Source organism: Mastomys coucha, unplaced genomic scaffold (genome assembly GCF_008632895.1).
Source record: "Mastomys coucha isolate ucsf_1 unplaced genomic scaffold, UCSF_Mcou_1 pScaffold20, whole genome shotgun sequence".
Classification (NCBI taxonomy): Eukaryota; Metazoa; Chordata; class Mammalia; order Rodentia; family Muridae; genus Mastomys; species Mastomys coucha.
Genome location: NW_022196903.1, coordinates 41,595,451 through 41,606,992, shown reverse-complemented (window position 1 = coordinate 41,606,992; position 11,542 = coordinate 41,595,451). Strand labels below are relative to the sequence as shown.

Here is an 11,542-nt window from a genome sequence, read left to right as displayed (position 1 = left end):
TTTTTGAGTTGGGGATCTCATGTAGGCCAGGTTAGCCTCAAAATCTCTATGTAACTAAGGTTGAAATTGAACTCTGGATCCCCCTGTCTGTACCTCTAGAGAATTCATGAGTTACAAGTATGTACCATTCTACTTATTTCAAATTATTTAATTTAACCCATTGTCCCAGTTAGGGTTTTACTACTGTGAATAACATCATGACCAAGGCAACTCTGATAAGGACAACATTTATTTGGGGCTGGCTTACAGGTTCAGGGGTTCAATCCATTATCATCAAGACAGGAATGTGGCAGGATCCAGGTAGGCATGGTGCAGGAGGAGCTGAGAGTTCTACATCTTCATCTGAAGGCTGCTAGCAGAATACTGACTTCCAAGCAGGTAGGATGAGGGTCTTAAGTCCATGCCCACAGTGACATACCTACTCCAACAAGGCCATACCTCCTAATAATGCCACTCCCTGGGCCAAATATATACAAACCATCACATTCTACATGCCCCCATAGGCTTGTTCAAACACATGAGTCTATGAGGGCCATATCTAGCTATAGATTAATAAAAAAAAGTACATTTAGTCCAACTTCTAAGGTTCCCATAGTCTATAGCAGTCTCAATAAAGTTAAAAGTCTAAAGTTCAAAGTCTCTTCTGAGATCCATCTAATCATTTAACTGTAATCTCCAAAGCAAGATAGGAAACCAGCTGGCAAACTCCAAACTCTGCATCTCCATGGTTGATGTCAAAGCAGTTTTCAGATATCCACTCCTTTTTCATCTTTGTTGACTGTAACAAACTTCTTTCTCTTGTGCTTGGAAAGATGGTGTTAGCATCTTTCCTCAGCAGGTTGCTCAGAGTTCTGGCATCTCAAACATCTTGGGGTCTCCAAGGCAACTTCAGTGTTATAGCTTCTTGTTTCAATATCTGGGCTACTTCAAAAGGCTGGTGTCACTTCCCCAGCTTTGCCCTCTATAGTCCTGTAAGCTCAGGTTGATTTACTCCACTGCCACTACTGTTCTTGGTGATCATCCCATGGTACTGGTATCTCCAATGCCTTGGGGTCTTCTGCTGCAAATAGGCTTTACCAATAGCCTCTCATAAGCTCTCTTCATTGTGCCAGGTCTCAACTCCTTTGCATAATTCCTTCAGTCCTGGGTCATCAACTGCAACTGAGGCTGCATCTTCACCAAAGGCCTTCCATGGCCTCTCACAGTGCCAAGACTCAGCTGTTCTTCATGACTACTTCATGTCTTCAAAACTAATACCACCTGAATGACTCTTACACATTACCAAGTAGAGCTGCAGTATGAAGTACAACCTTGGCTGTTTCTGGAACACAGCTTCTTTATGCTCCCAGAAAACACTTCCCAGAAGATTATTTCACCTAAGTGATGCTGGTCTCTTCTTAATCACTACTAATTTCTTAGCTCCAGCTAACTAGCATTAATTGTTCCAGTAGTCTCTTTCTCCTTTTGACTATAAAGCCAGAGTCAAATGGGTAAAACTGCTGAGGTCTGCTGCTTGCTGGGGCTGGAATATGGCTCCCTTGTTCAATTATATTATCATTAGCTTTCTCTTTTCCAACTTTTTCACTGCCTAAGCTTGGCTGTCTAGGAGTTTGCCCTGTAGACTGACTTTGACCTCAGAGATCTACAAGTCTGTCTCCTAAGCACTCAGATTAAAGGTGTGGTCCACCATGCCTAGATTTACATTTTTCTCTACTTGGAACTTGCTCTGTACTAGGCTGGCTTTCAACTCAGAGATCTGGTTGCCTTTGCCTCCTGGGATTAAAGACTTTTACTACCATGCCTGGACCTGAATTTAGCTGGGAGAGATCTTGCTTCAAGGTCACCACTCCCTTAATTCAATTTAATATCCTTGAACACAGTACTCGGTTTCCTGGTGCCCTTTTATACTCAAGCAATATGTTTTATATTTTTCCTTTTCTAAGCTTGCTATGCTTGTTCAAAATACTCTTCATGATACGTAACCAGAGAACAAAGATGGGCATTTCTGAGACTTCCTTTGTCAATACAATTAATATAAATCTTTACCTTAGCTTCATGTAGACTCTTCAGACAAGGGCAAAAAGCATCTACAGTCTTCACCAAAACACCACACAAACAGTCTCTCGACCACACACTGAAGTTCTTCTCTACTGAAATCTCTTGGGCCAGGTCTACACAGTTCAAATCACTCTCAGCAGCAAAAGTATTCCATATTCCTACTAGGATAACCTATTAATCTCAATTTAAAGCACTCCACTACTTGCTGTCCAAATCCAATGTCTCAAAATCCATGTTCTTCCAAACAAAAGCATGGGCAGACCTATCACAGCAATACCCCAATCCCTAGTACCAACTTTTTAGTTAGGGTTTTACTACTGTGAACAGACACCATGGCCAAGGCAACTCTTACAAGGATAACATTTAATTGGGGCTGGCTTACAGGTCCAGAGGTTCAGTCCATTATCATCAAGGTGAGAACATGGCAGCATCCAGGAAGGCATGGTGCATTAGGAGGTGAGAGTTCTACATCTTTATCTGAAGGATTCTTGGAGAGTACTGATGTTCAGGCAGCTAGGATGAAGGTCTTAAACCCCCACCCACAGTGACACACCTACTCCAACAAGGCCACACTGGCCCTTTAGGGAGGTGCTATTAGTATTACAAACTGCTTCTTTCTCACCACTCTACCCTACCCTTTTCCATTCTTAACACCAAGAAATGGAGGCTATTTAGTTTTTCTAAGACCCTAAATTTTGATTTGTAGCTAGTGCTTGGGCTCTAGCTAGAATCTTGACATTACACTCTTTTCATCTGCAGGGATTTACCGCCACAATCATCCTGGTTGCATCAGAGTTACTTCTGAACTGGAAAAATAAACTTTCTTTTTCTCCTTCGTACTAATTTTAAATATTTAAATTTTAGTAGTTAAACATAGCTTAATTTGGTTCATAAAATTCTGATGAGTCTGCAAGTGTGAAAAGCAATATCTTAGGGTTTAAAAGTCTGAAACTATTGGTCTATTTATGCGAGTCTTTGTCTGGCTGTACTTCTGAAGCTCAACACTTGTCTTATCCCATAGCATTCAAAATAGTATTCATTCCTTGTTTCTAAGGCTTAGATTAAGCCCAGCTTCTCTTGTTAATGCCACTAAGCTATAACATCTATGGTATTTCAACTATTCTAGCCATGACTTTAGAGGCTCTTGGTTGGTTTGGATATGACAATGGAGGGGTGTGATTGACAGGTGCTCATGGTTTTGGGGAGTACATTTCTTTGCTTAAAAGATGTTTTCTTGAAGACCTCAAGTAGTGAATAAGAAAGCTGGGAATGGGCCTACCTTTTCTTTTCTCAGGCTGCCGGGAAGATGGTGGACATTTAGACGGAGTATGCTTACCCAAAGCAGCCTACAATCTTTCAAAACAAGAAACATGTTTTGTTGGGAGAAACTAGCAAGGAAAACTACCTTGGTACTACAAAAACATCAGTCTAGGCTTCAAGATGCCCAAGGAGGCCATTGAGGGTATCTACACAGACAAGAAACGCCCATTCACTGGTAATGTCTCGGTCCAAGGTTGGATTCTGTCTGGTGTCTTCACGAAGATGAAGATGCAGAGGACCATTGTCATCCACCAGGATTATCCCTATTACATCCAAAAAACACAATTGCTTTGAGAACTGTCACAGAAACAAGTCTGTGCGTCTGTCTCCCCTTTTCAGGGATATACAGACTGGTGACATTGTTACTGTTGGAGAGTACAGGCCCCTGAGCAAGACTGTTCCATTCAATGTGCTCAAGGTCACCAAGGCTGCTGGCACCAAGAAGCGGTTTCAGAAGTTCTAAGGGGACTCTGGCCAATGGCCTAGAACAAATAAAGTTATTTTCCAACTTAAAAAAAAAGTTCTCTTGAGGAAGTAGGAATATTTAAACCTTTTTCTTCATCAGTTTCAAACAGAATAAGTGCATATTCCATTTGCTTTGGACTTTCTGCTCTTTCTGGTATGTGTTGCTTCTTTATTATCTTATTGTGGTAAATATTAAAGCTAGAAAAAAACCTGTGATGATTATGTAGCAGCTGACTTTGGAAATGAATGTCAATTTAAATTGGCTTCTCTGGCATTTATTAGTAATTCAATTTTATTCTGTGTAATTATGAGATTATAAATAATTCAAATTAGAGTAGAAATATAGTCCTCAGACATCTCCAGATCATCTCTTGTACTTTCAGATATGTCAACCTGTCTTAAAAACCAAGACTTCATTGTCTTGTAACATAAATTATAATCAATAAAGTATTTTAAACACACTTCTTGTTTATCTAACATGAATCTCTGTGCTTTCAGTTTGCTCTCATAAAATCTGTTTTCCCTTTTATTGTTGACATTTATCCCTAGTTCATAAGATGATCTTTGGAATAAGGATTATAATGACTTTTCCAGGAATATAAACTGTATACCAGTCAATCAAATTTAATGCAATTTTAACATGGAGAGGGTAGATTTTTTGTTAAATCAAAGTGATTTGAAGTGTTTTACATGTGAATAGATGGTGACTTTAATCTTCCTTGAATTCTATTACTAATATCTAATAATTGATAATATCTAACTAATAGTAATATCTCTGGTCTGTGACTATCAGATCATAGACAAACTCAAGAAAATATGTTATGGTATATATTAACCAGCAGAAATCACATGTTTCAGATGAGCATTGGCAATTTCCTGGGATCCTTTTTACATTTATTGTGGGTGAAAAAAGTTTCCATCATAATCCTATTATGAGTTCATTGGATTTCTAAAGCTGAATTTCTGAGATTATGGTGTAGAGCATTTGCTTTAGGATGCCATGGGAACTTCACAGAAGCCTTCCGAGTTCCTCAGTGGAGGGAAGAGTGCTGAGGTTCATGGAGGTGGCAAAGCTGTGGGTCTCTTCCCCCTTCAAGTCCTAAGGCTCCATTTAAATATTTTTAGTTTTGAATATCCAACTAAAATCTCATTTGAGGAAAGTATATCCAGCTCAAGGAATAGTGATGCCTGACAAAAAAAAATTTAAGTAAAGAATAAATATATTTTTCTCCAATGTTATTGCCACTAACTTCTTCCGAGTACAAATTAGCATTTTTCCACCACTATAATAAAATATATCCACTCTGGAAAGGCTATATACTTTGATCACTACTATATAGTATTCTCTAGAAGGCAGAAATGTGGAGAAAGTAAAACAAAAAAACAATGATTGTCTGGTACAAGGGGTAAGAAGGGTAGATAATCAGCATAAAGGATTTATAGTGCATTGAAACTATTCAATGAAATAGAACACACACACACACACACACACACACACACACACACACACTTGTTTTTCAATCTAAAGTCTTAGTATACATCCTGGGTTGAAATTGTGATCTCCCTTCCCACCTTAGCATCTAGAGGGCTATTACTACAAGGGGAGTGAGCTACCATACCTGGTCTCACATCACAATGCTTATCAAAACCTATAGAAAATAAGAAGCATGAACCCTAAAGTAAGCTATGGTCTTTGAGTGATAATGATGTATCCATTTAATTTTCTCACTTGTAGCAAACGTTCTGGTGGCATATGGTGACAGTGATAGAAGCTGGGTTTTTGTGTGCATATATGGGGACCTTTATATCATCCATTTTTATCATCTTTGTATCATCCATTTTTATCATCTTTGTATCAGCCATTTGTTTTGTTACAAACCTACAACTATCCTAAAAGTTAGACAATCAAAAATGGAACATAGCTGTACTATTAAATGAACAATAATTCACTCCTTAGAATGTATTATATTTCCAAAAGTTTGCTACTGAATGATGTCACCTGTAGCTTGAAGTATCATTATTTTTTCCTGTCATATATTATCATTTCACTGTGATCTTGAACCAGAGTTGCTTTGTTCACCCTTAGGAGAACCTCACAAGGGTGATTCATTCTCTTTCTCTGGAGGAGGGGAAGCCTAAGAAACTTAATGAAGCCCTGCTCCTTCTCAGGGGTATATAGGTGGTTAGCAATCACTGAGAGAAGACTCATGGCCTTCTGCCTTTAAGCTTCCCTTGATCCCTATAACTAACCCAAGTGAATTCATTGTTTCATCAAAGAAATTGTTAATAGTATCATTTCATTATTTGATGATTCCCTCTTTATCTGGGTAACTAGAAATAGACTCCCTAAGGAAAAATCATGCAATATACTTAAAAATGGAAAAAAAAACCCTACAAATCCATGGTACAGTAGGATCCTGTAGGACTGTACAGTTACCAGAAGTGTACATATCTTAGAGTGTATATTCCTATGGAACAAGGTCCATGTTTCTAACTGATTTAGGAGGACAACTGAGAGCTATGAAACTTGGGTTTCATAAACTCTCCAACAATCATGAGTTTTATTAGGGAACTCAAGGTACTAGAAATGGAGTATATTCTCTATGGTGATAAAGAGCAGGTTGGACAAGTTCACTAAATATTAATGAGAGAAAATAACTCATCAGTAGGAAAATTACAAGCAGCAGCAGCAGCAGCAGTACCACCATCACCACTACTACCAAAAACCAACATGAACCATTTATTTGCATGCTTCTTCCCTTGGAAAATGAATACAGTCCATGATAATCACTGCTATGGATTGAATATATATTGTCCCTCATAGGCTAATGCTTGAACAACTGGTCCATATGTGTTTTTTAGAAAGGTTATGGAACCTTTAGGAAGTGGAGACATCCTAGAGAAGTATGTCGCCAGTGGTGAGCTTTAAAGTTTATAGACTGGCCCTACTTTATGTTTTCTGTTTCCTGAATGTGAACAAACTGTGATCAGACAGCTTCCTGCTTCTGCTGCCGTGTCCCCACTGATTTTTGTCAGGCCTTCCAAACTTTGATGGACTCTATACATCTGGAACAGTAAGACAAAACAAAGCTTTTCTCCACACTTTCCTTTTTGTCTATGTAGCCACCATGCATTTGTGGAAGATCATGCAGCAATTTGAGCCCTCAGGAGGAGGGTATTTGAGCCCAGGTACCTTGTTCAGGAGGTCTTAGTCTGACCCTTCAAAGACTGCTGTGATAGCATCAATGGTGGATTTCTCCTAATATTGAATTAATAATGAACATGATCTGGATATAGGGAATGAATACAAAACCAACAGACACATTTCTAAATGAAGAGCCCTCTCTTAACAAATAAGAAAGGCTGTTCCACAACATTGTTTCTCTTTTCCTCAACAAATTGCTTAATTTATTTTCCTTCTGCCTTCATTTTTCCCTCAATATTTGTAATTTGCATGGACATGCATATTTAAAATGTAACAAGAATTCAGTGTGATCCATGTAAATACTTTTTATACTAGAAATATATACTGTGGATGGCTCATGGTGGAGATAATTTGTATGCTGCTAATTAGAATTTGACAGAATCATTCTGGACAATTTTCTTAGGGGTTCTTAGAAGAGTTTACAAGCTTGACTTCATTTGCGAAATATGTACTCTAACATCCTGCCCCAGGTCTCCCTTTGACTTTGTGTTCTCATCATGGAATTTCCCTGTTCACAGTGGTATTCAGTTCTTGGGCACAGTAAGCATGCTTGTTGAATAGCTTTGTCTTCTTTTTGTCTATTCAACCCAGAGCTCCACTCACTATTCACAAACTCCAGAAATATGAGGCTAAGAAAACAATTTAGATATGGCATAGTAATATGAAACTTCATGAAATTCAATGGACGGATTGGATTTAGTATTCTTATGTTAAAGCTAGAGAAATGAAGTTGAGGAAAGTTAAATAATTTCACAAGGTTTGCAGCAATGGTTACTGTTAACTGTCAGTTTGACAGGATCTAAAGCTATCTGGGAGATGGGCCTCTTGGTGTGCTTGTGAAGGATTATCTTGATTAAGTTAACTGGTGTGGAAAGATCTATTTTAACTGAGGGTAGAATCGTTCCTGGGCAGGGGTCCCATACAGTACTAAATGGAGCAGAAAGTGATTTGAATGCTATCAGTCATTGCTTTCTACTTCTTGACTATGAATACAGTGACAACCTGCTTCAAGCTCCTGCTGTTGTTTAACTCTTCGCTGTAATGGTTTGTGATCTTGAACTGTGAGACACAATTAACTCTTTCTTCCTTATCTGCTTTTGTTAGAATATTCTATTACAACTTCACTACTAATTTCCTAGCTCCAGCTAACTAGCATCAATATTCCTAGTAACACAAAGTTTTGATTTAGTAATTCTGGTATCTTGTTAATCTCCAGCTAACCAGAACCGCAGAATCTTTACAATCAGTAACAGCCCTGATAAGAGTCTTGAATCTTCCCTCTGAAATTTCACAAGCCAGGCCTCCATCTCTGCACTGTTCTCAACATGACCTTCCAAGTTCCTACAGAACATCTCACAGAGTTCTTAACAACCAATGGCTCTTCTAGATCAAATTTCCAAAAGTCCTTCCACAGTCCTCCCCAAAACATGGTCAGGTTGTCACAGGAATACCCCACTCCTGGTACTAATTTGACTTAGTCAGGGTTTCTATTCCTGCACAAACATCATGACCAAGAAGCAAGTTGAGGAGGAAAGGGTTTATTCAGCTTACTTCCACACTGCTGTTTATCACCAAAGGAAGTCAGGACTGGAACTCAAGCAGGCCAGGAAGCAGGAGCTGATGCAGAGGCCATGAAGGGATTTTCCTTACTGGCTTGCTTCCCCTGGCTTGCCCAGCCTACTCTCTTATAGAACCCAAAACTACCAGCCCAGAGATAGTACCACCCACCAGGGGCCCTCCCCTCTTGATCACTAATTGAGAAAATGCCTTACAGCTGGATCTTATGGAGGCATTTCCTCAACTGAAGCTCCTTTCTCTGTGATAACTCCAGCTTGTGTCAAGTTGACACAAAACCAGCCAGTACAATGGTCTTGGGAAACTGCAAGGGTAGGAGCATCAATGGGAACACACTCAGGGACAGTGGGAGGAGGCGAGTGGCCTGATGGAGAACATGGGGCAATGAATGAGTTTCAGCTACAAGGATTTACAAGTCTTGGAGAACTAAGAGTAAACAAACAAATAGGCTGCATCTACACTACCCAATGATGCCATGTTGCAAAGCTTCCTCTTGGCACTTTTATTTAACTCAGTGACATTGTGTGCATGTGCACATGTGTGAATGTATGTGCAGTATATGTGCACACATACATGAATGTCTGTGGAAGCTAGAAGACAATCTTGTGTGTCGTTCTCCAAGAATATTTTTTCTCTTGCAGGTAGGGACAGGGTCTCTTATTGGATTGGATATTGCCATGTAGACTAGGCTGGCTATCCAGAAAGCCTCATGGATCCGCATGTCTCCACCTTGTATGCACTGGAAATCTAAGTGCCACCATACATAGTTGCTGCTGCTGCTGCTGCTACTTCTGCTACTGCTGCTGCCACTGCTGCCTCCTTTTCGTCTTGGTCCTCCTCCTGTTCCTGCTTCTGCTCTTCCTCTGGTTCCTCCTCATCCTTCCCCTCCTTCTTCTCCCCTCCCCTTTTATTCTCTGCCACCACACAAGTTCTAGGGACTGAACTCAGTCCCTCATGTTTGCAAACTAAGCACTTTACCAACTGACTTATTGTTCTAGTTTCAACATGCTTTTTAATTTTGTCCTGTGGTGTGATTGATTTTGGGGGGGCATAAATGTATTTTGTTTCTTGGACCATATAACAGATCTCATGGTGTAGACTAAGAGAAGGTAATAAAGTCTGTCCTCTGAAGGTTTTCTTGGCTCATCTTTCTGTTTCTCTCAAGATGACCACATCATCTATTGCACTCCAGTCCATTTAACATTCAGTTACTAGGCTCCATCTATTTCCAGAACCTGCAACCTCTGAGCAGCTGACAGTTGTATGCCTAATTCATCTCTCTCTCTCTCTCTCTCTCTCTCTCTCTCTCTCTCTGCTGTCATCAATATTACTTTGGGCTGTGGTCAAACCATATTGACACTTCGCTGACATCATTCTGGGGTCCAATTACCTTCCTGTCATGGTACAATCCATGAGGTGTCATGAGGGTTCTATGCCATGCTAGCATGTCCCTGAGACAGTACATTATATATCATCTTTTCTGCTTCTTCTAGAAACTGGAGAGACATTTCCAGTCTCTGTAGGTAAGGAATGTTTTAACTCAGTGCTGAGGGAAACACAGAGCTGCTGCATCCTACTCTTGCTTGGGTGAACCTGTCTGGTACCCTCCACATCCCAGTGTGAATCCTTAATGAGAATGTAGGAGTTTGAATCTGGGGTTCCTAACCCAGACACACACACTGGAAAGCTTGCACCTTTCTAAAAGGACTTTAGATTTTGGATGGATATCGTACTGCAAGGTGCTGGTGCAGTTTGTTATGGTTTGAATATGTATAGTCCTCCGAAGTTCCTGTATTTGAATGCTTGGCACTGTTCCTGGCACTGTTTTGGGAGATTGTGCATTTCCAGAACAACCTCACTTCTCTGAAAGGATTTTTATTTTGTAATAGGATTCCCTATGATTCCGTTCATTTTTCTCTATATAAGGAGAGGCCCTCTGCAAACATCTGTTGTCTGGATTTCTTTCACCTTCCTTTCTTGTATCTTAAAATCCAAGGGCATTAGAGCTATACTTGTTTCTTTGGGGAGCAATGGGACAGGCTGGTGGTCCTAAGAGTTTCTAGATTATAGGAAATGAGTTCTGTGGCTTTATGTTTCTGGACACTTCCGGCAGATCTTAGATTTCCAGATGGTCCTTAGATTTAGGGTCAGGACACAAAGCTTCACATTCCCTGCGAATTGTGCCTTTAGTGTAATGATGTAGGTATGGTGGAGCCTAGTCTGAGTGATATTAGAGGACATTTCTTTTCTCCATGAATTATATTTAAATTGTCCTGTCTCAGAGAAGTCATCTTTATCTATAGAGATGGGGCTCCATTTTTACCCAGGTTTTCCCCTAAATGACTAGCAGGTGGAGTCTGTGCTTTTCCCTACCCTAATAAGGAGAAGCCATGAAATAAAAACAGACTCACATTAGCCATGCAGACATTGGGGCATGCTGTCTGCAAAGATGTTACCCAAGGCTGAAACTTGGACATGAAGGATGCAATCATAGACTGGGTAACAGTCCAGTGGTGGCCTATTCTAGGGCAAATGCGAGGGACAGCTATATGTGGCAGAGGCTTAGAAATTCTTCTTAAAGGAAACCAATGTTGGTATCATCAGCTAGACAAGGTACAGTTTTTCTTTCTGCAGGAGGCAGGGATATTTTCTGTCTATCTGTCTGTGGGACTGCCCATGGAAGCACAGCTTCTATAGTGAGACTGAAACTAACAGAAGGCATCACAGGGACTTGGCAAGACCTTTGAATTTGCTTTCCTGTGTGATCTCCAAGTATGGCCATCTCAGGAAGCAGTTTCTTACTTCTCCCAGTAGGACAATTCCATTAGTCTCCAGCTTTCAATCTTTTTGGACTAATGTCTTTTTGTACTAATGTCAAGAACAATTAGGGTGGCTCTTCTCAGCTCAGTTAACCAATCA

General features: G+C 40.0%; 1 protein-coding gene and 1 pseudogene across 1 annotated transcript in view; one reads left to right on the top strand and one right to left on the bottom strand.

Moving 5' to 3' along the window:
• Cntnap2 (contactin associated protein 2) overlaps nucleotides 1–11,542 on the bottom strand; it is a 2,139,844-nt gene that overhangs the window by 479,776 nt on the left and 1,648,526 nt on the right. The gene's annotated exons all lie outside the window — the stretch shown is intronic.
• On the top strand, nucleotides 3,365–3,898 carry LOC116098830 (annotated as a pseudogene).